Source organism: Hippopotamus amphibius, chromosome 8, assembly GCF_030028045.1.
Source record: "Hippopotamus amphibius kiboko isolate mHipAmp2 chromosome 8, mHipAmp2.hap2, whole genome shotgun sequence".
Lineage (NCBI taxonomy): Eukaryota > Metazoa > Chordata > Mammalia > Artiodactyla > Hippopotamidae > Hippopotamus > Hippopotamus amphibius.
The window spans coordinates 22,828,100-22,855,875 of NC_080193.1; the positions used below are offsets into that span (position 1 = coordinate 22,828,100).

The 27,776-nt window shown below is 41.8% G+C and overlaps 1 long non-coding RNA gene across 1 annotated transcript in view; it reads left to right on the forward strand.

The window, feature by feature from the left end:
* LOC130858718 (uncharacterized) overlaps nt 1–26,593 on the forward strand; it is a 98,988-nt gene extending 72,395 nt beyond the window's left edge. The window contains exon 3 of the long non-coding RNA XR_009055099.1: nt 26,355–26,593. This is a non-coding gene — a long non-coding RNA (uncharacterized LOC130858718). The remainder of the gene's footprint in view (nt 1–26,354) is intronic.
* The last annotated feature ends 1,183 nt before the right edge of the window (nt 26,594–27,776 follow it).

Below are 27,776 nucleotides of genomic sequence, written 5' to 3' on the forward strand. Positions count from 1 at the left end.
AACTCCATGGTGTTTCCATGTGAAGGTCGACTTTCTGGATCGAGGCTGTTCCATCAGCCTGGTTCCTGGCTTACGGACCTCGTGTGTGTGTGTGCGTGCATGCGTGTGTGTGCATGCATCACAGCCTTTAGCTAAACAGATCCACACTTATGTGTGGGAGAAATAAACCTTTGTTGTTTCAAGCCACCGCTATGGTAGGGATTTTTTCTTACAGTGGCGTATCTTCTCTATTCCCTCTGATTCACCATCTCATAGGACGCCAGCAGCATTCACAAAGTTAACGCTGGCAGAGGCCAGAACAGCGCTTGGCATGTGGGGATCACTCCAGACCACAACAGCTGTGATTCTGCCTGGTCCGCTCCAGTCTTCCCTCTGCGAGCTGATCCTGGCCAGCCTGTCCCAGCCAGATGGGACACAGTAAGAGTGAGAGGGAGGAAGTCTACATTCAGAGCAGGGTAGCGAGCCTAATCCGCAGAATATGATCCGAAGATGCTATCTGCATCCCGATTCCCTGAAAGAAGCTCTGAATGGGGAAGCTGGGGTCCAAGACTAGCATTAGCTAAGCCTGTGTTCCGGGGAGACCCCGCACATCTCCAGTTTTATCGTCCACCTCCGTGATAGGAAGGGGTTAAAGTAGGGAGGTCCAATCCTAAGTGTGTCCAAACTGCGGTTTTCAGACACACATGCTTATTGAAACAGAACAGCTACTCCGTCTGCATGTGATTCTGTGAAAGCATTAGTTCGATTAAAGAGGGACCCACTGTGTTCCCTGATGGGCACCATTCAGGCTGGGAGAGGATGCGCCGCGGAGCCAGCCAGGCAGGCATTCACCTCCTGGTTCTTCTACCTCCAGGCTGTGGCGTCCTTGTGAAGTTATCCAAATCCTTCAAGCTTCAGTTTCTCTATTGACGGAATTCATTCAGTATTTACATTGATTCAGTGAATTCTTTCTGGGTCCTTATGAGATGCCACTGTCCTAAGCACAGTGGTTAACAAAACAAATGTGGTCCTTGACCCCACAGAGCTAACAGCTTAGTGCTGTAATATCTTAACATTTTTGTTCTGCAGATGATGGAAGCTGTAGACTCATCTCACATTAATGCTTTTAAATGCATAAAATAAAGCACGTAGCATTACAAAAGAAATGAATTATACTAGGATGTAGCTATCAAAATCTGTGAAATAGTAAAATATACACTTCTTTATTACTATGTTACTATATTAGTAACAAGATCTAGTGGCAGGTCTGATAGCTAGTATAATTTTGAAGTAATGGTGAGCGTAACTGACATTTTGAAACATCTGCTAGGACTGTAATATGATATGAAAATATCTTTAATTTCTCCTGGTGACAAAGTCATAGACACTGCTAACACTATGATGTTTTGTTGCGTATATTTGTAATAGAATATTTGACGGAAATGTTACATTTACATTAGAAGTTCATGAACATAAAATCATCATTTTTATTGCACCTAGGATTACAAAATCTATCCCGGGGCTCCCAGGTGTCTTCAGGTTAATAACCCTTAGAGTGTGAGGAGGTACACGATAAGTATATAAAAAACATATATGTACAATGGCAGGATTTTTAAGTATTATAAATAAAAACAGGAAGGGGGGATACAGTGATGGGGGTGGTACTTTAGGAGACGGGGCCTGGAAAACATCTCAGATAAGGTGGTACCTGAGCAGAGAGCTGAGTGAGGGAGTGAGCGATATTTTCATCTGGAAGGGAGCCTTTCGAAGAGGAGGGAGCAGGAAGTGCAAAAGCTCTGAGGCGTGGGCTGTGTTTGGTGTGTTGGGGGAACAGCAAAGGTGTCTGTTTTCAGGATGAGGTGAGTCGGCAGGAGAAGGGGGCGTGATCTGACCATCCACATGGGGGTAAGCATACAGTGTGGGCTTACCAAACAGGGATGCTTATACCCCCATCAAAGTCCTGTTTCAGGAACCAAATATGCTGAGTCACCAAGGACTTTGAGGTTCCGTGGGTGCCACGTGGTGTTCAAATAAGACCACGCAGACTACAGTGCTTTACACGGCATCAGGGACTCCGTAAGAGGAGGTAACCACCCTTTGAGTTCCCTCTTTCTCTCTCTATTAGATGTTAACTATTAGAGCGGTTTTAGGTTCACCGCAAAATTGAGAGGAAAGTACAGAGTCTCTGAATATTACAGCCCGCCCCTCCCCCCACACACAGAGCCTCTGGGTCTATTGACATCCTGCAGCAGAGTGATGCTTTTGCTGCATCTGTGAGCCTGCGTTATTCACTCATCACTGTCAGCTCCGTTTCTTGTCATTTCTGGCTAGCTGGAGGAGTCACAGCTGCTTACTTAAGTGTCTTGGATGAACATCAGGACCCACCTTCCACTTAATAGCCCTGTTCTTTCTTGACATTAAAGTTTCTTTTATTTACCATTTTTGTTCTTTTTGTGGGGGAAATGAGCACGGGAACTCCTGGCCTCCATCTTGCCAAGGTCACCCTTGTCTCCTATATTTTCTTAAAGGAGTTTCAGGTCTTATGTTTAAGTCTTTAATTCATTTTGAATTGATTTTTGTGTATACTGGAAGATAAGGGTCCTGTTTCCTTCCTTTGCATGTAGATATCGTTTTCCCAACACCATTTGTTGAAGGGACTGTCCTTTCCCCATTATGTGTTCTCAGCTCCCCCATCAAAGGTCAGTTGACTGATGCATAGGTTTATTTCTGGACTCTCTGTTCTCTTCCATTGATCTATGTGTCTGTCCTTATGCCAGCACCATGCTGATTTGATTACTGTAGCTCTGTAATATATTTTGAAATCAGGAAGTGTGAATCCTTCAGCTTTGTTCTTTTTTCTCAAGATAGAGTCTTGGTTTTGTTTGTATGTTTGTTTGTTTTGTTTTGGGGTTTTTTTGGAGGCAGTTCAATTCTGTGTAAATGCCAGCAGTTTGAACACAAGGCGAGTGGGCATGACACACTCTAATCACTAGGTGTGGTAACTTTGCCTCTATCCTTCAGTCACACATCACCTGCCTCCCAGGGTCTAACTCAAGTCCTTAAATTGAAGTATCAGAACTTCCCTGGTGGTCCAGTGGGTAAGACTCCGAGCACTCAATGCAGGGTGCCCGGGTTTGATATCTGGTTGGGAAACTATGAGAGTGAGTCGAAAATTATCCGCACTCCAGTTATATTAAAACTTTCGTTGGCCTCACTGTCTTATCAGCACTTTCCATTCAAGGCTACTGTCTCCCCAGTCACTGCTGTGCAGGTGTGAACGTGTTACATCAGTTCATTTGTAACTGCGTTGTGAGCAAAAATGGATGCCCCACTTGTGATTTGCATGAAAGAAGAGCAGGGTGCAGTGATTCACTTTTTGTGGTCTGAGGGTGTGCACGTCCACACACTTCTGCCCACACTGTCAACACTCTGCAAAAACTTTGTTTTGAGGTGTTAAAGCATCCTCCCTATAGTCCTGATCTTGCTCCATCGGACTTTCACCTGTTCGGTCCCCTGAAAGCAGCCCTACAAGGATGAAGACTCCTTTTCTGATGAAGAAGTGCATTTGTGGCTCGCAGCTCAGCCTGAAACATTTTTTAAAGAGGGAATACAAAAGCTTGTTGACAGATGGACAAAGTGTATTGAAAAGTGAGGAGATTATGTCAAAAAATGATGTATTTGTCTTTTCTAAAAGTTAATTAAAATAAATTCTGCAGCCAGAGTGCGGATAATTTTTGACTCACCCTCGCAGATCCTGCATGCTGCAACTAAGAGTCCGCATGCCACAACTAAGAAACCTGCATGCCAAAAAAGATCCCGCGTGCTGCAACTAAGACCCAACACAACCAAATAAATAAATATTTTAAAAAATAAATAAATTGAAGTATCAAGTGAGACCATGGATTTTTTTTTCCTGTCCAGGAGCAGGATCAGCTCAAATCAAGTAACTAAAATTGCTGGCCTGAGGTCCCCCTTTCAAAGGGAATTTACGAGAGTTCGTGAGAACGAGCTACACACTTGACAGAAATTGCCAAACGCCTTTTAGTACCCTACCTCCATTTAATTAATATTTCTTCTCGTTTCCATTTCTAGCAGAGGCTGGCATAACTGGCCACCCCTCACCCCTGAAACAAAGGTATTTAAAACCTTCAAGTCCCGTTACCCCTGCATCACAGCTGGTGACCCCTTTTAAAAGAAAAGCATGTGATTGTCAGTATTGAAGAAGGGAGAATTACTTCTTGGACACTGCTGAATTGAAGGCCCATTTCTCTTATGAAAGTAGACAGGCATTCTATTCCTGGTGAACTTATTTGAAGGCAATAGTAAAACTTTTCAAGTTACTAAGGGTTTGTAGGTTTCTGAATACCGTGATTCCCGTTTACAGAAAAAGAGACACCTGCATTGGACAATCCGTCCTTCTACATTTTAAGACTCCTTTGTGAAATAAGAAAAGCAAGCAAACAAAAAAACGGTTTCCTTCTATTTTGTTAAAGAATTAGAAAGAGTGAGCTTTTCTCCCCCCTGTGCTTTCCAGGGCAATATCCTCTGATCACATGTGGCTATTTATTTATTTTTTATTTTTTTAAGCTTTATAACTAGGTATTTATTATTATTATTATTATTTACATTTAAATCATTTAAAAATTTTGTTTCTGTCATTCTAGCCACGTGTCAAGTGTTCAGTACCCATGACTCTGCATTGATAAACAGATTCTAGAACATTTTCGTCACTGCTGAAAGTCCTATTGGGCAGCACTGCGCTAAGACTTAAGAAGTGAGAGGGTTGGATTTGATGTGATGTGGGAAAGTGAAAACAGCTTTGCAGCAAGCAATTTCATTAATATGGATTTATGTCCTGAAATATTATGTGTAAATGTTGGAAAAGCACATCAGAATTTCTTTGAATTATAATAATTTGGCCAAGTATCTGATTTATACATTAAGCTGGCTAACCCGATTAATACTGCTTTAGTGAAGGAAAAAGTGGTGAATAATTTATCACATAGCAAAAACGCTTGTCATCATTGTCTTCGCAATTTTTATTTTTAAATGAAGCATTAGAAGAATTCTCTCAGAGTATCTCTGATCTGCCAGCCTCCTCCTAACTTCACGTGTTTCCTCTTGTTGAATTCAGTGAGAAAGAAATAGTTATCTAATTTATAATAAAGAATGATATATAATTTCTAGAGAGTCTACTTTTCAAAGAATTCTGTCCCTTATTATTTTCTTTCTTTCTTTTTTTTTACAGCTTTATTAAAAAGTGTAAGTGGCCTGGTTAGTCTACATCATGTAATTCCCTATCCTATTCAAATATTCACACAACCCCCCAAATCCAATTTTGTGTCTGTCTATTGCAGAAGTATGTGCAGTCTTTTAAGATTTGGGGGTGACATTTGACCCATCCGTTCTTTTATTACATGTACCTTGACTTTCTCTGCTGGAGATGGTTTATCTGTTTTCCCTGGAATTTGATAATTGCCCGAGTCCATAGAAAAGGTTAGTGGAAAAGGCACACATTTCATCTCCCAAAGCCTAACACTTACATTTATTTATTTATATGTTTGTTTATTACCTTTTGAACCCCTTCACCCATTTCTCCCACCCATGACCACCGCATCACTGACAACCACTGATCTGTTCTCTGTTTATCTCTGAGCTTGAGGTTGTAGAGGTTTTATTTTGGTTCTACATATAAGTGAGATCATGTAGTATTTGTCTATCTGTCTGACTTATTTCACTTATTTCATAATGCCCTCAAGTTCCATCCGTGTTGTCGCAAATGGCAAGATTTTGTTATTTTTATAGCTGAGTAATATTCCATTGTATGTATGTGTATGTGTGTCACACATCTTCTTTATCCATTCATCCATCCATGGACGCTGAGGTTGTTTTCATCTGTTGGCTTTCATAAATAATGCTGGTGTGCACACGAAGGTGCATATATCTTTTTGAATCAGTGTGTTCGTTTCCTTTGGATATATTCCCAGAAGTGGGATTGCTGGATCCTCTGGTAGCTCTATTTTAAATTTTCTGAGGACCCTCCATACTGTTCTGCATAGTGGCTGCACCAATTTACATTCCCACCAACAGTGCAGGAGGGTTCTCTTTTCTCCACATCCTTGCCAGCCTTCGTTATTTGTGGTCTCTTTGATGATGGCCACTCTGACAGGGGTAAGGTGGTATCTCAGTGTGGTTTTGATTTGCATTTCCCTGATAATTAGTGATGTTGAGCACATGTTCATGTCCCTGTTGGCCGCTCATCTGCATGTCTTTGCTATTTTCTTATTGAAAAGAAAGAAATTAAATTGTTTGGGGGGGATGAGAGGGATCAGAGTTCTCTTTCAAATTTTCCCTAAGTGACATTGTTGTGTCTCATCTTCTTTGCTTACTTTGCTTTGTCTTCTACAGTAGTTTATTCCACAAGATTTTTGACTGTTCATCATCTTCTAACTGCATCTTAGATGTCGGGTCTTGGGTCACTGTGGCAGGTCCAGGTTAAAAGGAAGGGACAGCAGGGTTTGTCCTTCCCCCAAGTTATCTCCACTTAACACCTCAATCTCTGACAGTTGAATCTGTGAGAAATGAGAGGTTGCTGTGATATTTTGTGGGGGGTTTTTTGTTTGTTTTAATTTTTTTAAATTTATTTATTGACCACATTGGGTCTTCATTGCGGTGCTTGGGCTTCTCATTGCTGTGGCTTCTCTTGTTGCAGAGCATGGTCCCTAGGCACATGGGCTTCAGTAGTTGTGGCACATGGGCTCGGTAGTTGTGGCTCGTGGGCTCTAGAGCACAGGCTCAGTAGTTGTGGCGCATGGGCTTAGTTGCTCCATGGCATGTGGGATCTTCCTGACCCAGGGCTCGAACCTGTATCCCCTGCATTGGCAGGTGGATTCTTAACCACTGTGCCACCAGGGAAGCCCTATTTTGCGTCTTGTTTTGAAGCTCCGTCTCACTTTCAAGCCCTTTACTGCACTCTGACTTATGAAATTGATTTATACCCGTTCTTTACATTGAAGGGGCTCCCAGTACAGCCAAGAGGCAGACAGACACGGGGCCTTTAGGAGGGACGGAGATCTCAGCCCAGGACTAGCCACTGGGACCCACGTGGCACCAACCAATATACAGTTTCTAATACCTATTTAATAAAGTCTTTATTTCAAGGCTTGATTTTTCACAGTTTTATGCTTTCCCTCTGGAGTGTTTCTCTCTGTAGAGCCAGCTAATCGAGTTTAAATTTTAATTAAACAGCTGTCATCTGCTTGTTAGTCCTGTGGCAACCTGATGTTTTATGAAATTTTAATTTAGCCCAAGACGGGTAAGAAGATTTCTTCCAACAACAAAGGAATGCTATAAACAGGGTACAGTTGAGATGAAGCAGAGTTTGCCGAAGTGCTAAGAGATTCAGATACAGGGAAGGCATTAAAAGTAAGCACTTGTGTCATTATTATTAAGCATCAGAGCCAGGGTGTGTGAAGGCTGGACTGAATTGGTGAAAGCACAGGTCAGATCTAGACCCAAGTTTACACCCGCATGTTCTGTGCCTTCCTCTGTCTTTATTTCCTTCTACTTCAAGTCTCTGTCTTTCTCTCTCTGCCTCTGGGCATCTTTCAGACTCTGTCTTTTTCTCTCTCTGTCAGTCTGTAGCTGTTTGTCTACAGAGCTAACTGTTTACTTGTTTTCTTCCCCCTTCTTCTGTCCAGGGTTCTGATCTGAGCATCCCAGGCTCCAAAGGGCTGGAGGCCAAGCTGCCCACACTGAGGTGTGAGTGATGGCAGGGACTCGCATTTGAAGCAGGCTGCACCTTGAACCAGAGACAGCTTTGATAGCCGACATATACAAACGGACCATTTCAAATAGAAAACTTGATTTCTGCTTCTCTCAAGAAGCTTGAGTTTGGCTCACATTCCTGCTTGGTGACATCACCCAGGTTTGAATAGCCAGTTACCCAGCACCCGTGGTGGTTTCCAATTGACCTCAGTCCCCACCAGGTCCTCTAGTCTCTCCCGCATGAAGGCTGGGGAACACATGTTATTTCTCTTACCACTTGCACTGCTTATTTTCTAAGAGTAGAGTCCATAAAAGGTGGAAAGTCAGTGCAGACTGGTCTCTGTAAAAAATGGGCAAATAATGAATAGCCCTCACTCTACCACTCTGTCCTAGAATTCCATTTCATTCCAGGGTATAAAAGTCGCACTGGGAAATTGCCATGCACTTGTCCAGAGAGTATCTAGGGGCCTGAGGGTCCTTGAAATCAGATTACAGAGGAAACAATCTAAGGAAGTACCAGGTGCTCAGCCAAGTGAGGGGAAAGCAGAAGGGTCCAGGGTGAGTGATGGGGAGGCCTGGGGTCTTTTTTTATGCTCATTATAAAGAAATAGACGTTTCATAAGCAGTGTCTTATGATGGCTAAATTTTTTAGACGTTGGTTCGAACGTTACTTCATCACTTTCTAGCTATTTAACCTTTTGGCAGGTTATGTTAACTCCTGATAGCTTAATTTCTTATGTGTAATGTGGAGATGTTACTCTAGTGGTTTGTACCTTATCCAGAGGTTAGTTCTAAATCAGAGTGCTTATGGCCAAACCTGCCAATAATCATAATGAACTTTCGAAATTCCTTCAATTAAACTATTAAAGTACGAGGACTTGGGCTCTTTGAAACTCAAAACCCAAGAACTGGTTTTCTCTTCTCTCCTTGTACTGGCTGTTGCTTATTTGCTCAGGTCCTTTTAGGTCAGAGTCTAGTTTAAAAGGGGTGTAGGAGACGTCACAGAGTTTCTTTTTTTCTCACTTTCTATTATTCTCAGCATATATAATTGAATTGTCACATGTTACATGTATGAACGATGCACACATTGAATGCCATTGGGGGAGAATAAAGTGAGATTGTGTTTGTAAAAGGACCTCACAATATTTGACCTGCAATATGTAGATATTTGTAGGTATGTTGTATGTTGTAACATCCGCTTGATTGGAAGCTTCATGGGCTCTTGGACTGTGTTACATTAAATAGTGGACTCCCCAGGGCTCAGCAGAGCGCCTGGAACACTGTAGGGATTCAGTGAAAATAGTTGGAAGAAAGAGAGGAGGAAGGGAGGAAGGATCCAGTGATGGAATGAGTGGCTTACATTCTGTGTGTTTTCTGGGACGTGTGTGAATTCCTTTTCCCGGGAGGTAAGCAAAGATATATGGACCCTCTCTAGTCAAATGCATTTTCAGTGGGTGGAAACTTGGATCTGAGTGCTTAGATCCCATGATCTAAGTTTTCTTTGGTTCTCATGGCATGTATTTATTCCACACATATTCACTGAACATCTCCTGTGTGCAGTGTAATGCTTGTGAAACTTAGAGAGCTACAAAAATGGAGTCCTATGGCTCTGCCCTTAGTAGTTTCCAATGTAGATAATGGATATTGATAGCTAAATTTCATTATTGGCCAAACTCTGTTATAAGCACGTTAACAGTATCGACACACTTATACCTCAAACAGGCCTTTGAGAGAGGTAATTACTACTTAAATTGGGGCAGGGGAGTGGAGGGTACAAACTGTTGGGTGCAAGATAGGCTACGAGGATCTATCGCGCAGCATGGGGAATATACCAACATTTTATAATCACTGTCAATGGAGTGTAACCTTTAGACATTGTATAAAAAATGAGCAATAAATTGTTAAAAATTTATGGATGAGGAATCAGAGCAGTAAGAGCGTAAGTAACGTCCCCAAGGTCACCCATCTGGTGGATCGTGGAGACAGGGTTCCCACCCATGAACCGGCTCTGAGCCTACACCCTTAACCACTGTGCATTATCACGTTGTCAGCCTTTGATGCTGTGGACAACATGGCAAGAGGGGTGTCTTATGAGTGTGTTTTCTCTCCTGTTGTTTATTTCCTCTCGTCCTTATTGGTCAAAGTCTAGTTTAAAAGAGGGTGTGGGAGGCATCACATGAGCCATAGCGAAGTACTAGTCCTACTGCTTCTCCACCTGAAGGGTCGGCTGGTGGGTAATGAGCGTTTCTGAATTTTATACACACTGCTGTTTTCAACCAATTCACCCAGAAGGCATGTTTTCTTCTCATTGCCAAGCTGCTTTGACAGTCTTCACAGGAAAGATAATATATTTCCAGATTGGTCACCTTTTCATGTTTCTCTTTCTGATGAAGTGATGGGTTTATGCTTTTATGGACCAGTAATTACAGTGTTTGTCCATAAATTGTGGCTTCCAGGACCCCAGAAGCCCATCCACATCATTAGCACGTGCTTAGCTATTGTTATTCTTGAAAAAGAAATGGAAATAAATCCATGCTGGCACAGAAATAGCACCCACCAATTTATCTCTGCAATAATTGTGTCCAGGCTTCTGGTTTCGGCTGGACTACACACTAGTGAGCTGCTAAAGACCTAATAAAAAGACATTAATATGTTTAAGTCTCCCCTGCTCCAGGGAAGCACTTTGTGAGTCTGACTTAAGGCAATGTCTTCTGATGGATAGGCTGTCATATTGGAAAATTAAAGATGTCCTGCTCCTTGCTTAGAAATGTGTAACAAGCTGGCTCCTAAATAGAGGGAAAACAAACAAACAAATAAACAAACGACGTAGGCTCTGAAATAGCATCGGAATTGCCTGGATTAAGGCACAGCATCGAGAAAGAGCTCGCTGACCAAAATTTCCCGAACGGGTGGATTTACAGAGAGGGGAAGAAGGCAGGTGCACGGTTCCTGAGTGGGAGCCTCTAGAGGCCGCACTTGGAACTGCAATAACGGAGTCAAAGGCATCACTGAAGGTTTAGGTTGAGAATGTGGGCGGGCTGCCGGGCCGCAGGATCTGGCCGGTCTCACACACATCCTTGCATTCATTGGACTTTTTCAGTTACAAATTATGAAAACTCAAATCAAAATTTGTTAAGCCAAACAAGGCAATTAGTTGGATCATGCACCTGCAAAGGGCCATTGTGGTTTATTGCAAAGTTGGAGTGAGGGCTTTCTTAGGACTTGGTTTCTTTCCATTGCTCAGTACTGATTTCCTTCCTCTGTGTTGTGTTCAGACCCAGTCAGGCTCTTACTGTGGGGTGGCCCCCAGCAATTTCAGGGTTTATATCTTTCTGGTTTCAAATCCAGCAGATGGAAAGATTTTATTCCCAGACATTTCACCAAGAATCCTTCCACCCCCTCCTCCCCTTTTTTTGGAGCAAAGAAAGGTTTATTGCAGGAGAAGCAAGGAGAATGAGTGGTTCGTCCTCAAAACCCCTGAACTCCCAAGAATCCCTTATTGAATAGACTTGGTTCTTGTATCTCGGTTCTTGGTTCTACTGAACAAGTAGCACCATGGACATATTGTGAATGTTTACATCTTGATTCCAAATGTGGAGCTGGGAGTGAGTGTTCAAACTCTTCATCCCTGGGGTAAAATGGAGAAAACTACAAATAAGGGCATGCAGATTGGACAGGCAAAGAATGACCGCTATCCATTACGTTTCCCATGGAAGACTCCCCGTGAATATTCCCAACATCCTTTTAAGAAGAATGCAGTCAAGAGGGTTGATAGCAAGTCTGCCACATAGCGGGCACCATGGCAAGTCTCCAGAGGCATCAGCAAACTGTTGGAGAAACACTTAAGCCACTGAATGCTCAGTGAATGTCTAATTGTGTTCATTGTCTACAGGTCACCCACCACTTAGCAACTTAGAAAAATAAAGGTGTATATGGGGACTTCCCTGGTGGTGCAGTGGTTAAGAATCTGCCTGCCAATGCAGGGGACACCGCTTTGATCCCTGGCCCGGGAAGATCCCACATGCCTCGGAGCAGCTAAGCCCGTGCACCACAACTACTGAGCCTGTGCTCTAGAGCCCACGAGCCACAACTACTGAGCCTGAGTGCCACAACTACTGAGCCCGCACGCCTAGAGCTTGTGCTCCGCAACAGGAGAAGCCACTGCAATGAGAAGCCCATCCACCGCAATGAAGAGTAGCCCCTGCTCGCTGCAACTAGAGAAAGCCCCTGCGCAGCAATAAAGACCCAAAGCAGCCAAAAAATAAATAAAATAATAAATAAATCTTAAAAAAAAAAGAAAGAAAAATAAGCATGTATAAAACAAACCTTCTATGGGTCAGAAAGCTGGGAATGGTTCCACTGCCTGCCTCTGGCCTGGGGTCTCCCGTGGGCTTACAGTTAGGATGTATGGGGGCTGCAGTCAGCTCAAGTCTTGCCTGGAGCTGGAGCACCCACTTCTGGAAGAGGTCCCTCACATAGCTGTCAAGTTCACACTGGGTGTTATCAGGAGGCCTCGGTTCCTTACCCTGTGGCATCTTCATAGGGCTGCCTAAGTGTTCTCATGGCGCGGCAGCTGGATTTCCCCAACGTGGGGGATTTAAGAGAGAACAGAAGGCGGGATTCTCAGTGACTTTCATGTCCTAGTTTCAGAGATACAGGCTGTTGCTTCTCACATATGTGTTCATGACAAGCGAGCCATCAAGTCGGCCCACACTCAGTGGGAGCGGAATTAGCCTCCACCTGTTGGAGGGGAGGAGAGTTGAAGAACTTGTGGACATATTTAAAAAGAACCACAGTCTACGCTCTGGCCATAGATTATTCCCATTCCTCCCCTGTGCAAAATACTCCCCTCCCAAGATCTCCTGGAAAGCTCACCCTTTCACAGCATCAACTCGAAATGCAGGACATTGGGATCTGCACCCGGTCAGGTGCAGATGAGGTCCCTGATCCTAAGGGATTCAATGTGATCCACTAAGGGAGCATATTATCCCCAGAAAACTATATCCTTAGTTATGGGGAAAAGACAAAGGTTTGGAGGTAAGTTGACTTCAGTTCTAATCTTGGCTCCGTCATCACCCTCTTGAGGAATATTAGGTGATCCGCTGTACACAGTGAGCTGCAGAGGCCACCTTTGTGTACAGCAATATCCATGCTGGTTTGCACTGATTGGGCACTACTGTATGCTTGTGTACCAGGCACTATGCTCACCGCTTCATATGTTTTAACTCGTTTAATCCTCATGGAAACACCATGGGGTAAATACTATTATGGATCCCGTTTTATAGATGGGAAAACTGGTGCACAGAGAAGTGAGGTCAGTTATCCCAGGTTACCCAAATGGCCAGGGACAAAGTAGGTGTTTGAATTCCAGAGTATGTGATCTTACCCATCATGCGAAGAGAGCAGTCTGGTTTTCCACCAAACACAGCCCAGTGTGAAGCGTGATGTTGCTTGTTTCAATGCCACTTTATTTTTTGTTTTATTTTCTTGCTCTTGGATTGTCCACAAAATAACTTGTTTTAAGTAAGATGTGAGAGTTGAAAATTATTGTCTGTCAGAGATGAAAATGTGTTCTTTTCTCCCTAAACCCTTGCAAATGAATGAATATATATTGGCTTATACTAGGAATTAAGAAACACACAAAGAAATACCACAAAGAACTGGAAATTCTTTCCTAGTCAAAAAGTATTTGCATCAATAGAGGCAGAGATGAGAGAGAACTTGTTTGATTAGATCATATTACTCCCTAAATCTGCAGGGAATTTAGTGACTGAATGGCTTTTTTTAAAATTTTATTTTTATTTATTTATTGACTGGGTTGGGTCTTTGCTGCTCACAGGCTTCTCACTGTGGTAGTTGCAGAGCACGCGCTCTAGGCACTCCAGCTTCAGTAGTTGCAGCACGTGGGCTCAGTAGTTGCGGCTCATGGGCTCTAGAGAGCAGGCTCAGTAGTTGTGGCGCATGGGCTCAGTAATGGTGGCGCATGGGCTTAGTTGCTCCATGGCACATGGGACCTTCCTGGACCAGGGATCGAACCTGTGTCCCCTGCATTAGCAGGCAGATTCTTAACCACCGTGCCAGCAGGGAAGTCCCCTGAATGGTTTTTTATTGATGTATTTCACTTAGATAACATGGGTGCTCGAAATGAATTCCTGGCTTTAGGAGCTGGAGGAAATATTATATAAATCATGGCTGAGCTGAAAACCCCCATGAGATTATAAGGCAAGGAACAAATTCAGATTTACACAACTCATCATTAAACAAGGAAGAAATTCTCTCTTCTAGTTTTATTGTCAAGTGGGACGGGCAGAAAATGACCATTTCTATTCATATCTTTTTTTCATTCTTTTCTAATTACATCTTCTAAACTGCTGTTTTGATTTCATTTGCCGATAAAGGCACATTACCACGTATGGACTCAGCTACGCAGACAAGAAACTCATACAGATTCCAACGTGCTTCTCTGTTTTTAATTTCCCTTCTTCCTTGTAGGATCGGGCTAACCTTCATAAAGATTCACCTCTCCCAGAAAAATAAATGGGTCAGCTAATAAAGTGTCTTCATGTTATTGACCTTTTCTCGAGTCAAGTTTTCCAAGCCCTGCATGGTATTTTTTTTTTCCAACTTAAAACGGTGACCCCCGAGGATGCCCAGTAAAGACAACTTTTTATGGTCTTTCCTGCCAACCGCGATTCCTATTAACCAGGGGTTTTTACCTAATGATTTCCCAGTAAATATGTTGCCAAACTCAGTGTAATAAGTAAATCAAATACTAACCAACCTCCTTTGAGTGTATCAGTCAATGAATATGTGGGCTACTATCTTTTTTTTTTTTTTTTTTGAGTACAGTTGTGCAAAGACACACTAATCATCCATTTTCTGAGCTTTCTCTGTATCTGAAAACCAACTCTGGGGGACTCTGCATTTCCTGTACTCCTTACTGACAGCCCTGTGGGGTGGTGAAAATAATGTTGCGAAAAACTGCAGCTTTGCCACCCATAGTTCCCCTTCTTTTCGCCTGTGACTACAACTGGGCAGAAGGAACTGTGGTCTAACATGTTGGCTCTGTACCAGAGATGTCTGACAGTATAAACAAGATGGATAAAATAAGCAATTGTATTAGGGTTCTCCAGAGAAACAGAACCAATAGGATATGTGTTCAGTAGTTACACAGAAAGAGATTTATTATGAGATTGACTTATCCATGATGGAGGCTAAGAAGCCTCATGATCCTCTGTCTGCGAGCTGGAGTCCCAGGAGAGCTGGTGGTGTAATTCCAGCCTAAACCCAAAGGCCTGCAAATTAGGGGAGCCAGCAGTGTAAGGTCCTGAATGCCCACAAAGCAGGAGTGCTGATGTCTGAGGGCAAAGGGAGATAGATGTCCCAGCTCAAGCAGAGAGAGTAAATTCTCCTTTCCTCTGCCTTTTGGTTCCATTCAGGCCATCAACAGATTGGGTGATGCCCACCCTTGCTGGCGAGGGAGATCTTTATTCAGTTCACCAATTCAAATATTAATCTCATCCAGAAACACCTGCATAGACACAACTGAGAAAGAATGTTTTACCAAGGGAAAAAGGGGGGTGTGCGGAATGAATTGGGAGATTGGGATTAACATATATACACTATTGGCACTATGTATAAAATAGGTAACTAATGAGAACCTACAGTATAGCACAGGGAACTCTACTTAGTGCTCTGCGGTGACCCAAATGGGAAGGAAATCCAAAAAAAGAGGGGATATGTGTATATGTATAGCTGATTCACTTTGCTGCACAGCAGAAACTAACATGACATTGTAAAGCAACTATACTCCGATAAAAATTAATTAAAAAATAAAATAAATTTAAAAAAGGAAGAGTAAATAAAAGTGTTTGGGGGCACATAAGGAACATGCAGATATTCGTTAAGTTGTTGAATAAATCAGGTCTCAGGAAAACAAAAAAAAAGATATTAAAAAAAAATGTTTTACCAGCTCTCTGGGCACCCCTTAGTCCAGTGAACTCAACACATAAAAGGAACCATCACGACAGTGTATGAAAGAGACCTGTTACAGGGTCTGGCATGTGGTGAACCATGAATGTTTGTTCCTCCTCATCATTGTGCTTCGACGTTGTTTTCACGCGGATGTGCTTGTGAAGAGCTGGTGGAAAAGGCTAGATCGTGCTCTAGACCAGCAATGATGCTTCACCCCTTCGCCACCTGGATGCCCGTCATCAGCAAGACGCGTAGCATCTCCAGCTTCAGTCTGCAGTTCTGCCCAAGACCTGGTGGTAGTATCTGGTCCACTCTTTCTTTTCTCTTTTTTTAATATTTATTTATTTATTTACTGGCTGTGTGGGGTCTTCATTGCTGTGCACGGGTTTTCTCTAGTTGCGGCGCGCAGGCTTCTCATTGTGGTGGCTTCTCTTGTTGCGGAGCACAGGCTCTAGGTGCATGGGCTTCAGTAGTTGCGGCACATGGACTCAATAGTTGTGGTTCATGGGCTCTAGAGCACAGCCTCAGTAGTTGTGGTGCACGGGTTTAGTTGCTCTGTGGCATGTGGGATCTTCCCGGACCAGGGTTCGAATCCGTGTCCCCTGCATTGACAGGTGGATTCTTAACCACTGCACCACCAGGGAAGTCCTTGAGGACTTTTCACTGGAGTCCGGGTGACATGTGGAGATGATGGGAGGGACCCAGAAGTTTAGCTGAACAACCTTTACAATGAAGGCTGGATCGTGGTACCCAGGTGTGCTATGACTAATCACAGCTCTAGAATGAGAATTTGAGTCCCCCAAAAGGACCAGGGAAGAGCAAACATGTATATTGGGCCACACCCAAGACAGAGTTATTCTCTTCATAGAGCAATTGCATTTTACTGTTTTGCTGAAATGAAATACACAGAAAACTAAAGAGAGACGTTTCCTTGTTAAAGGGGACATCCCTTTTATTTGAAAAAATGGGAATCTATTTGTGTTCTGCACTGTTCACTGGTTCACTAGAAAATCAAGTAATTGGTGATTTGCACCAGTCTATAGAACCTTAGTGACCGATGCCTCTTAGACAACACACAACCTGCGGATTGTAGAAAAGTAAACATTCCACTCTAATCGAAGAACGTGATATTTAAAGTGAAATCAATAGGCCCACATTTCCAAGCTGAATAAAACATTAATCCTTAATAGAGTTATTTGAGAAAGTCAAGTCTAACGGTCCCTGTACGTCAAAGATTTAACTCCGAAGATAGGGTTGTAATGATTACTAGAATAGGAACAAAATAGGGGATGAAAGAAACGCATTTGACATTTGCTCCAGCGTAAGCAGTGTGCAAACGAAAATCAATTTACTTGAAGCAAAATTCTTCCCCCTTCGTGGTATAGATACCGTGAGGTGCCAACATTTAATTCCTGACAATATTTATTCTCCTCGCCCGGGAGAGCAGAGCATTCAGCCTCAGGGCGAGGCCTTCAGAATTAGAAGTAGAAGTGAACTAATCCAATGTCCTGCTAATAAGTGGAGGTCAGTGTAACTCACCTCCCAAAACAAATGCTCAAGGAGGAATTTATTTACTCTCAAAGTAAGTACAAGATCAAGAAGCCTTCACAATGAGAGTTACAAGAAAATGATCCACATCAAGATACTTGCTGGGTTTTTTTGTTGTTGCTGTTGTTTTTGTGCCTGGTTTTCATTTCCCCAGGGAAGCTTTTCCACAAGGAAGGGATTGAGGCAAAATACAGACCTACGCTCATATTTGTACAGCCTTGTAATTAAAAAAAATTTTTTTTTCTTACCACTTTCAGTTCAAAGCTTCCTAAAGAAGAGCTCTCACCTGTTGGGTTACCAGCCTAACCCCTTGGCCAGCTGCTGTGGTGGGAGAAGAGGTGGGGGGGATGCTTACTGAGGGGCTGGTGACTGGTTGGTCCTTCTTGGGTCATGTGTCCATTGCTGTGTACAGTGGTTCATGGCCAGAAGAAAGTGGAAGGATTGTCATGCAGTCACAAAAGATGAAATCCCTTCTGAGATTTTTGGTTCAGAGAAGCAAGATGAAGACTTTAAGCTGTTTCCAAACTTAGCCTTTGATTTGGGAAACATGGACACACAGACACTACTCTAAGTTACCTGGACCTCCTCTGGAAATTTAGACGGGGAAGAAAAGTAAACACAGAACAGATTTCACTAAACTCCATTTTGATGACTTGGGGAAAAGTGGAAGTTCGTCTTGATGGTTATAGGAGAGTTAACTAGTAGTGAAAAAACAAAACAAAACCATCCTCCAGAAGGACCAACTTTAATAGGATCATACATCCCTGGCAGAGATGCACAGATTATAGGGGATGGATCAGGAGGTGAGATTGGAAGCACATAAAAGACTAAGTTGTGATGGTCACTTCAGCCAGTGCAAGGAGTTTGGACCATATTTTGTCACCACTGGAGAAGCACTGACATATTTTAACCGGAAGAAAATTTTGAGAAAATCCCTTGAAATCAGATGAAATTTTGACAGGATGTGGACTGGAGAAGAGAAAGAATACTTGAAAAGTTTCTTCCTTCTATCTTAAGAAAGAAAAATCCTTTGGACCACTTAAGTGGGGAACTAAAAATTGTTTATGAAATAATTAGGTTGAATGATTAAAGACCCAGCAGAAAGGGAACCAAATGGTCTTTACGAGTTCATCTTTTCCTTTACATACACTGTGGCCAACGAGGCCCTGCAAGACCTACCTCTGCGAACAGTCCCTGATCAGTCTCTCTCCATCTCACTGTCAGGAATCATGAACAGTCTGAGATTCTGCTCCACTGACAGTATAGCAGTTTACCCTTCCACAGTCTCAAGAATGCCAGCAGAAGACATGAGACCACAGGGTCAGAAACAAAGACTCTACTACTCACAACATACTTCATCTTTACCACAGTTTCCTTTGGCCCCACACAGACTTCCACAGGGGTGGTGCAGAAGGGCATCTGTTTATATGGAGAAGCCAAACTCATTCCTCCTGCAACGTTTCCCTCAGTCACTCCAGGCAGAGCTTTACATTGTACCAGTTAGCAATGGAGAAATATTCCAAGGGCCCATGTCCACTTTTGCAGTGCAGGTGATGAAGGGTGAATTTGGCAATGAGTAACTAACACACGCCTCCAAAGACTCTCTGGTAGTCAAACGACATAGTTCAATGTTCTCTAAAGTGAGGTGAAGTGGTTTTAGAGGGGGCTTAGATCAACTTTTTAAAAACAATATTTGGGTAATTGTTTCAATATATACATTCACCGTTGAGTGCTTTAGCCTTTGGTTAAAAACAATTAAGTCAACTTAAAGGAAATTCTTTTTTAATTGAAGTATAGTTAATTTACAATGTTGTGTTAGCTTCAAGTATATAGCAAAATGATTCACTTTTTCAGATTCTTTTCCATTGTAGGTTAATGCAAGATACTGACTATATTTCCCTGTGCTATATAGTAGGTCTTTATTGTTTACCTATTTTATATATAGTAGTGTGTATATGTTAATCCCAAACTCCTAATTTATCTTGAAGGAAATTCTTGTAAAGTACTGAGTAAGTAATATTAAAAGTGTTATAAGGGTATGGAAATTTTCTTGAATACAGTATACAAATGGTTAAGGTTTAGGAATCACCACAGTGAACGCATCTTAAAATGTGATAGTCTGTATCAAGGGTGGTATTTTCCTTTTATTTTAATCATAATTATTATTAAGATAAGGGAGAGAGAAAAAGAAACAAAGTAGCAGAGATTTTATTACCAGGCGGCAGGGTTTAGGTGTGACCTGAGTTTCCTTTGCTTCTTTTGGATTGCTAACTGTGCTCTTGTTGGATAAAGGGAGTGGAACTCGGATTGGAGCACAGAATCTCTATGCACAAACTCCAGGCAAAGAACTGGAACCCATTTTCCTGAGAAAACTCTATCATGTGTGTTCTGCAGGCTATTCTGAGCCCTGAAGACGCCCAGCCTCTCTGCCTGCTGTGGCATCTAATTGGGCTACTGGCCTTGTTGCGGCAGGCAGTGTTGGTGATTTATTCTGACAAGGATACCTAGAGGCTATTAGGCATGGGTGTCCATGTATTAAAAATGATTACTGTGGTTTTGAATTGTACTTCTCTGTAATAAAGGGGAGAATCAATACCTAATTCTATTTGTAAAGGAATAAAAGGGGATCATGCAGGCTGCAATCTTGTTAAAAATAAAGCTGCTCTGCACAGGGCGTTAGTGGCTGGTATTTAGGGTAGAAGAATTGTGTGTCACACCATCTATTTGAGCTACCTTCATGATGCTCACTAAGGAAATGCTGTATTCCCGGGGCTTCTGTTCAATCATCCATAAAATAGATATCCTCAAGTCAGTGGCATCTTCAGAGTGATGGATGAGTCATCCCTGTGATGTGTCAAGTGATGTACTTTCAGGAACAAATCACTTAAACCACCGTTACCTTAAATGTGGTGCATGTGTCCTGACAGTTTATAACATGGCTTTCAGTGATAAAGGGACAGGCTTGTTTTTTTAAAATTACTTAATACGCACATTTATTTGAGTATGTGTTGGAAATTAATGGAAGTATAATGTGAAAACAATGACTAGTGGATGGTATTGCTTGAATTATAGTTGTGTGGTCACGTGTGCCCAGGGATGTAAAACTGGCAAGTTGCTTTCTGCCACAGAAGGATGAAGAGATCCGATCACACGAATCACAATAGAGTTTCTCACTTTCTCAATTCAGAGCACCTGCTATGCTGTGTTCTTTTCAGTGACACTTAAAAATTGTGGACTGCTGATACAGCAGAAATTGCAAAAGTACTGCATGAATAACTGAAGTCTGGGGAAGTGTGACCTAAGAGATGCCATTGAATCAGATTTGTGTGTCATCGAAGGTAATTGCTTCATTTTTCTGCTCATTCATTTAACAAACACAGAATCTGTTTTCGTCTAGATGCTAGGTATACACAGGTAATGAAGACATAAGTTATGACCTTGAATGGCTCACAATGTATTACGGGAGACATAATACAGTTTGAAAAACTTTCCTGTAAATATGGGCACGAAGTTTAGCGGGAGCATAGAGAAATTGAGATCAGATGTCTAGGATATCCTTTGTATACCTATCCTAGACATCTGATCTGTACATATGTATACATATCTGTATACATATATATACAAAGGATACACAAATATCACCATATTCAACATTTGAATGTTGCATTTGAGTAGGAGTTCACCCTGCAAACAGCAATAAGAATGAACCGCATGTTTGCCAGTGGTACTCATATCAAAAATTTGGAAGAATGCAGGAACATGATGCGAGAGAAACCCTTCCTATAGACACATGTGTGGGAAAGGAGAGGTTGTGTAAGATACATATTGGGGGAAAGAGATCAGCAGTGTATTATGCTATAAACCTAAGTGGGGTCTTCCAAGGCTTTGAAATACATGTTGGAATTTGGACTTTATTTCTGAGCCCAGATGGTAGAGATAAGACTTGAATGTCTCCACCATCTAGCATGTGCTCATGGTAGACATAACTAATCGATCCCAGCACTGCTTGCTGCTAGAGCCCACTCCATCTCAAGACAGAGCTCACTCCAGCTGTCTCTACTAATTGATTTGAAATGGCAGGTGGGATGAAGCCCATTCTTAATTTCTGGCAGAGTCTGTGGAGCTGGAGAGAGGTTTTCACAAGGATTGGAGCATGATGCAAATGAGGCCAATGAAGATCTGCACCCCAAAGTTTTATATATTTAAAACAGTCAAACAGACAAAAAGCAACAGATCCACCTCAAGGCCTTTCCAGTGAAATCAGAATCACACGATCAGGCCAGAGGTTAAAATGCGGTGACTATTGAGGCAAATACAGCTCAAATTTGCATTGTTTGCTTTAAAAAACATTTAATTACCTACTGATAACTTTTTTTAAAAAATAGGAGATTATCAATCTCTGGTTTGTCTTGAAAAATCTGAAATTTCAGAAACCCCATGTCAGCATTCCCACCTGGCAACAATGCAGTTCATCTGGTCACAGCTGCCGCTTTGGTGGGAGTATGTTCACTGCTGTTTGCCACAGTTGATGCATTCCCTGTTTTTTTTTTTTTCTTCTTCTTCTTTTTTATTTTTTCATTCTTGCTTATCTATCTTAACAGCATCTCATGAAATATTCCTAGGTAAGGGTTCTGAAAAAATTGTGGGTAAATGGCTTTTTGTAAATGAATTTTGTTACAGATACGTTAGATAAAATTGAGATGTTTGAGTTTTTGGTTTGGTTTGTTTTTGCCTTTTTATTTTTTCTCATGCAAATTCAGGTTTTCCCATATCAGAATTTTTCAAATTAAGGAACTCTTAAGTTTTGTTATGGGAGGTTAATTTTTCTGGCTGTGTTGAACAAGAATGTTTACAGCCAGAGATTTTAACCAGTCTTTCTAATAATAAATACCACTGAACATGGTGTCTTCTAATAAGGCTTTCATTTCTTTTGCATAAAATGAGCCTTAAGATTTCCAAAGCTGAATCTAAAAAAAAAAAAGATACAAATAAACCTATTTACAAAACCTATTTACAAAAAACCTATTTACCTATTTTGTTTACAAAACAAAAATAGAGTCACAGATGTAGAAAACAAACTTATGGTTACCATGTGGGGAAGTGGGTGGGGGGGGGGGAGGATAAATTGGGAGATTGAGATTGACATATACACACTACTGTATATAAAATAGGTAACTAATAAGGACCTACTGTCTAGCACAGGGAACTCTACCCAATACTCTGTAACAACATATGTGGGAATAGGATCTAAAATAGGGTGGATATATGTAACTGTATAACTGGTCACTTTGCTGCACAGCAGAAACTAACACAACATTGTAAATCAACTATACTCCAATAAAAGTTAATTTAAAAAAAGCTTTTCAAAGCTGGTTCTGATCCTGTAGTTAAAATGGGATGGAATGAAAATGCCTTGAGATATTGGTCAAAAAGTACAAACTTTCAGTTGTAAAATGAATAAGTTCTGGGGATCTAATATACAGCATAGTGACTGCAGTTAATGACACTGTCTTGTGCATTTGAAATTTGCTAAGATCACAAGTGTTCTCACCCCACACATTAAGGTGGTGGATGTGTCACGTGGCATCATATGTGTATCAAATAATCATGCTGCACACCTTACATACATGCACTTTTATTTGTCCATTATACCTCAATAAAGCTGAAAGAAATGTCTTGGGTCAGGAATTTGAGGGGGGAAGTAAACAGACATGGAACATATAGGGGCACACAAGAATGAGAAATCTTTCAAATGAAGTAAAGTAGGCAGGATACCTAGAAAGGGGAAAGTTCTAGAAATAGATGGTGAAACCTGAAAAAGAGGGGGAGATGAGGGGCAGAACTCCTGTTATACATTTTATTTCATCAACACAAAACTTGTCTCACTGGTGGGTGAGGACAGAAGCTGGTGGTAAGATGGAACCCTGAGTCCTGGCGTCTGGAACAGGTCTCATCACCCCAGCTGCTCTCAGCCCAGGCTCCAGAGAAGGAGAGGGGTCCCCCCAGTGGGGTGTCCTCAGTCTCCCTGTTACCAAACACAAGTTCATGTGCCTGACACACAGTGAGGCCAAACACACCAAAATGTCAGAGTTTGGGGCCAAGAAAGATTTATTGCAGGGCCAAGCAAGGAGAATGGGTGGCTCATGCCCAAAAAACTCTAGATAAACTCCCTGAAGGGTTTCAGCAAAGCATTTTTAAAGGCCAGGTGAGGGAGGAGGAGTTGCAAGGTGTGTGATCAGCCCATGCACACTTCTCTGATTGGTTGATGGTAAGGTACAGGGTAGTGTCACAGGGGTTAACTTTGTCAATCCTTAGGCACCAGTAGGTCATCCTACTGTAGTTAATTTCTTCCATTTGATGGTGGTTTTAGCATCTGAAAAACTCAGGAAATATGCTTGAGATACTATTGTCAAGGTACTTCAGAGAGGAGCTAAAGCAGAGGATATGGGAGAGGGGTCTATCTGGAGAAAGTCCCATAGGGTCCTGCTCGGTTACATCTGCACAGCACCTGAAGCAATGGCACCTGGGCTCCACGTTGTGTCAGCATCACACGCTTTTAATGTAACAAGAAAATAGTCAGCTCTTCTATCTTGAGTTCTTATTGAGACCCCTGTTATCATTTCCTCTTTACAATCCTGGACATAGTAATGAGGTTTTAAATCCTTCAAACGCAGCTACAGGCTCTGTTCGCATGACCTTTTCAGTGCCACATGATTTACGTGGTTGGTCATTTGTCTTCTTTCTTTTTAAATAACGGCCATCAAAGGGAGGGATGGGAGAGTCAGGAGGAGTGTTCAGTGGAGACAGGAAAGGCTCATGAATGCCTCGCTCCCACCCACAGCCTTTGGTGTTTAAATGACCTGACCAGGTTTTATTTGACAGTAGGTTGTTTCCAGGAAACCTGTGTAACTGCAGATCTAGGAAAACATACACATCCACACTCCTGTGCTGTGTCATTGGCTTTGGTGTTTGACACCATTTATTCTTTTTTTTTTCTTTCTAGGAGGAAATTGAATTCTTTCTCAGATGGCCTCTGATAATATTCTTTTTAAAAATTTTTTATTTTATTGAAATATAGTTGATTTACAGTGTTGTTAATTTCTACATATTGTTTTCCATTATGGTTTATCACAGGCTACTGAATATAGTTCCCTGTGCTGTACAGTAGGACCTTGTTGTTTATCCATCCTATATATATATAATAGTTTGCACCTGCTAATCTCAAACTCCCAATCCATCCTTCCCCCACTTCCTCCCCCTTGGCAACCGCAAGTCTGTTCTCTATGTCTGTGAATGTGTTTCTGTTTCATGGATAAGTTCATTTGTGTCATATTTTAGATACCACCTATAAGTGATAGCATATGGTATTCGTAGTTCTCTTTCTGACTTACTTCACTTAGTATGACAATGTCTAGGTCCATCCATGTCGCCGCAGATGGCATTATTTCCTTCTTTTTTATGGCTGAGTAGTATTCTATTGGATATATGTACACATCTTCTTTACTCTGCTAATAGTCCTAGGAGACACTGAATCTCCAAGTAATTGGTTTAAAAAAAAAAACCCACTCCACTCAGGTCTGATTAACATACAAAACGCTGTACCAATTTAATGAATATACCTAGATGAGCTTACAGGTAGGTATCCACACCTGAAACCATCACCACAATCTATGCCAGAAACATGTCCGTCATCCCCGAGAGTCTCCTCCCACTCTTTATTATTGTTGTATTCCTTTTTGTGTGTGATGAAAACACTCAAGGAATTCTAGAGCCTCCTGATTTGATAACTGCTACTCTCAGGAGCTGTGCAGCCATCAGCTTAACGAGGCTCTTCCTGTCTGAATGTGAATTATTTTGTTTGGGAGGAAATTCTTCCATGTTGTTTATCTTTACACAGTTGACCCTTGAACAACACAGGTTGGAACTGTATCGTCCATTTATCCTTGAGCTTTTCAATAGTAAATATTAAGTGCTACAGGACCCAAGGTTGATTGAATTCTAGGAGGTAGAACTTCAAATACAGAGCAAGAGGACTGTGTGTAAGGAAGGCTGACATAAGTTATACACTGATTTTTAAAAATAAATTTATTTATTTATTTATTTATATTTATTGACTGTGTTGGGTCTTTGTTTTTGCACGGGTTTTCTCTAGTTGTAGCAAGTGGGGGCTACTCTTTGTTGTGGTACACAGGCTTGTCACTGCAGTGGCTTCTCTTGTTGTGGAGCACGGGCTCTAGGCATGTGGGGGCTTCAGTAGTTGCAGCACGTGGGCTCAATAGTTGTGGCACACGGGCTTACTTACTCTGAGGCATGTGGGATCTTCCTGGCCCAGGGATTGAACCTGTGTCCTCTGCATTGGCAGGTGGATTCTCAACAACTGCGCCATCTAGAAAGTCTGTATACGTTGATTTTTGACTGCACAGAGGGTCAACACCACTAACCCCCGACATGTTCAAGGGTCACTTGCCATAGAAATTGGATCTTTTTAAAATCTCAAGACATCCCAGCCAATTTGGATGGCCATAGATTCAAGTACCTGAACTGTAATTATATTAATTTACTATCTTATTCTATAAACTCCTATAGGAGAAGGGCTAGATGTTAGCCTTCCTCTGGGCCTGGTTCCCTGATTCAGGTCCAGGTGAGCAAGTATTGAGCAAAGATCACAAAACCTGATGCCTCTAGGTGCTAGGGGGGTGGCACATTGAGTGGAAAGGATCATTTTGCTTTGCTTGATTTTTGCATATTACACTCAGAGACCTGTTATTCACTTTATGAAGTGTTATGTCAACTCTACTTTTTTCCTTCTAAAACACTTGCCTGTGTGGTTACCTGTGATTTCCCCATACTTGAGGGAAGTGTGGACACAGAACAAACGTGATGATAAACAACGTATCAGTGGTGAGGCCCTATCGGACCCCGGGGCCCTCGTGTTAAAACAAAGACAGTTATCTATTCTGGCCGTTTCATGCCATGGAGAGTTGCTGACTTAGTTCCCAATTATTCTACTCTTTCAAGAGAGTCTAACATTGTGAATTTTTAAGTGAAAGCTGCCAATTTTAAAATACTCTCTTGGAACTTCCTAGGTGGCGCAGTGGTTCAGAATCCGCCTGCCAGTGCAGGGGACACAGGTTCGATTCCTGCCCCAGGAGGATCCCACATGTCTTGGAGCAACTAAGCCCGTGAGCCACAACTACTGGAGCCTGTGCTCCTCAACAAGAGGAGCCACCCCAGTGAGGAGCCACGCACCACAATGAAGAGTAGCCCCCACTTACCACAACTAGAGAAAGCCTGCACGTAGCAACGAAGACCCAACGACAGCCAATAAATAAATAAATAAACAAATATTAAAAATTACAAAAAAAATTCTCTCAAATACTTTTGAACTGCTCAGCGTAAACAAAACAAACTGTCAGACAAGGTAAACCTGTGGACCTAACACACTGACAGCTCCTGGTGCAGACAAACGCCTGAAATGAGTATCATTAAACCACTATGTGTGTGTGCTCGTGGAAGCTTATGGGTGCACACGAGTTCATCTTGAACAGATTTCCAGCTATTTCTGTTAGTTTATGATGTGTCTGTATTTACCCGATGCATAAAAGTCATATCGTAAAGCCTACACATTCAAGTAGATGTTAGAGCCATATACACGCATACTTGTTTGTATACGGAATACATTCGATCATATGCATTTGCTAATACATTTGTTTTAACATAGCACTGGGGTCATGTTCTGTTCTCAAGAATACATGCTGATAGGGCAGTTTAATTAGGTTTGGCGAGAATCTAAAATGAAAAGCGCGTGACCTATTATTCAAAATAGATTTTTATACCCTTGGCTGACGTTTTTTCATTAGTCCTTATCGCTGCCTCATTTATTTAACTTAGTTTTTACCTGTCTCACATCACTGGAGTATCATTAAGCCATAATTTTTTCCTGCAGGGACAAGAAGCCAAAAGCAAACTTATGCAGCCAAAAGAAAGTACAGCTGTTTCCAAGGTGAGGTGTGTCAGTGTGTGTTGTGTTACTGGTTTAAAACAAACAAACAAGCAAACAAACAAAAAACCTTCAGGGTCTGGGGAAAAAAGATAAGGTAAAACACAGATTACAGGATGATATGTTTTCACAGCACGTGGAATTATTCAGCAGCTTGGCCTCAGAAGTATATTACTAACACAGCTCAGAAAATATTTTTGTTACTTGAACCTAGGAGATTTTCTCCCTGAAGAGAAACCTTTCAAGATGGTATTAGATTAATATAATCCACCTACAGTGGAAGGGAATCATCTTAATTTGGTTTGATCCTGAAGAGTCTAGGCAGGTATATTTTCTCTGCAGCCTGACACTGCAGCGTTTAAGAATGTGATCTATTGGGGGAAGAAAAAAAAGAATGCGATCTATAGCATTCTTCTAGGGGAAGGATTTAAGAAAATGGTTCTTGATTTTTTTTTTTTCTTTTGGAGACAAATTTTTTGACTCCAAATGAAAATATATGCCTTGAGAA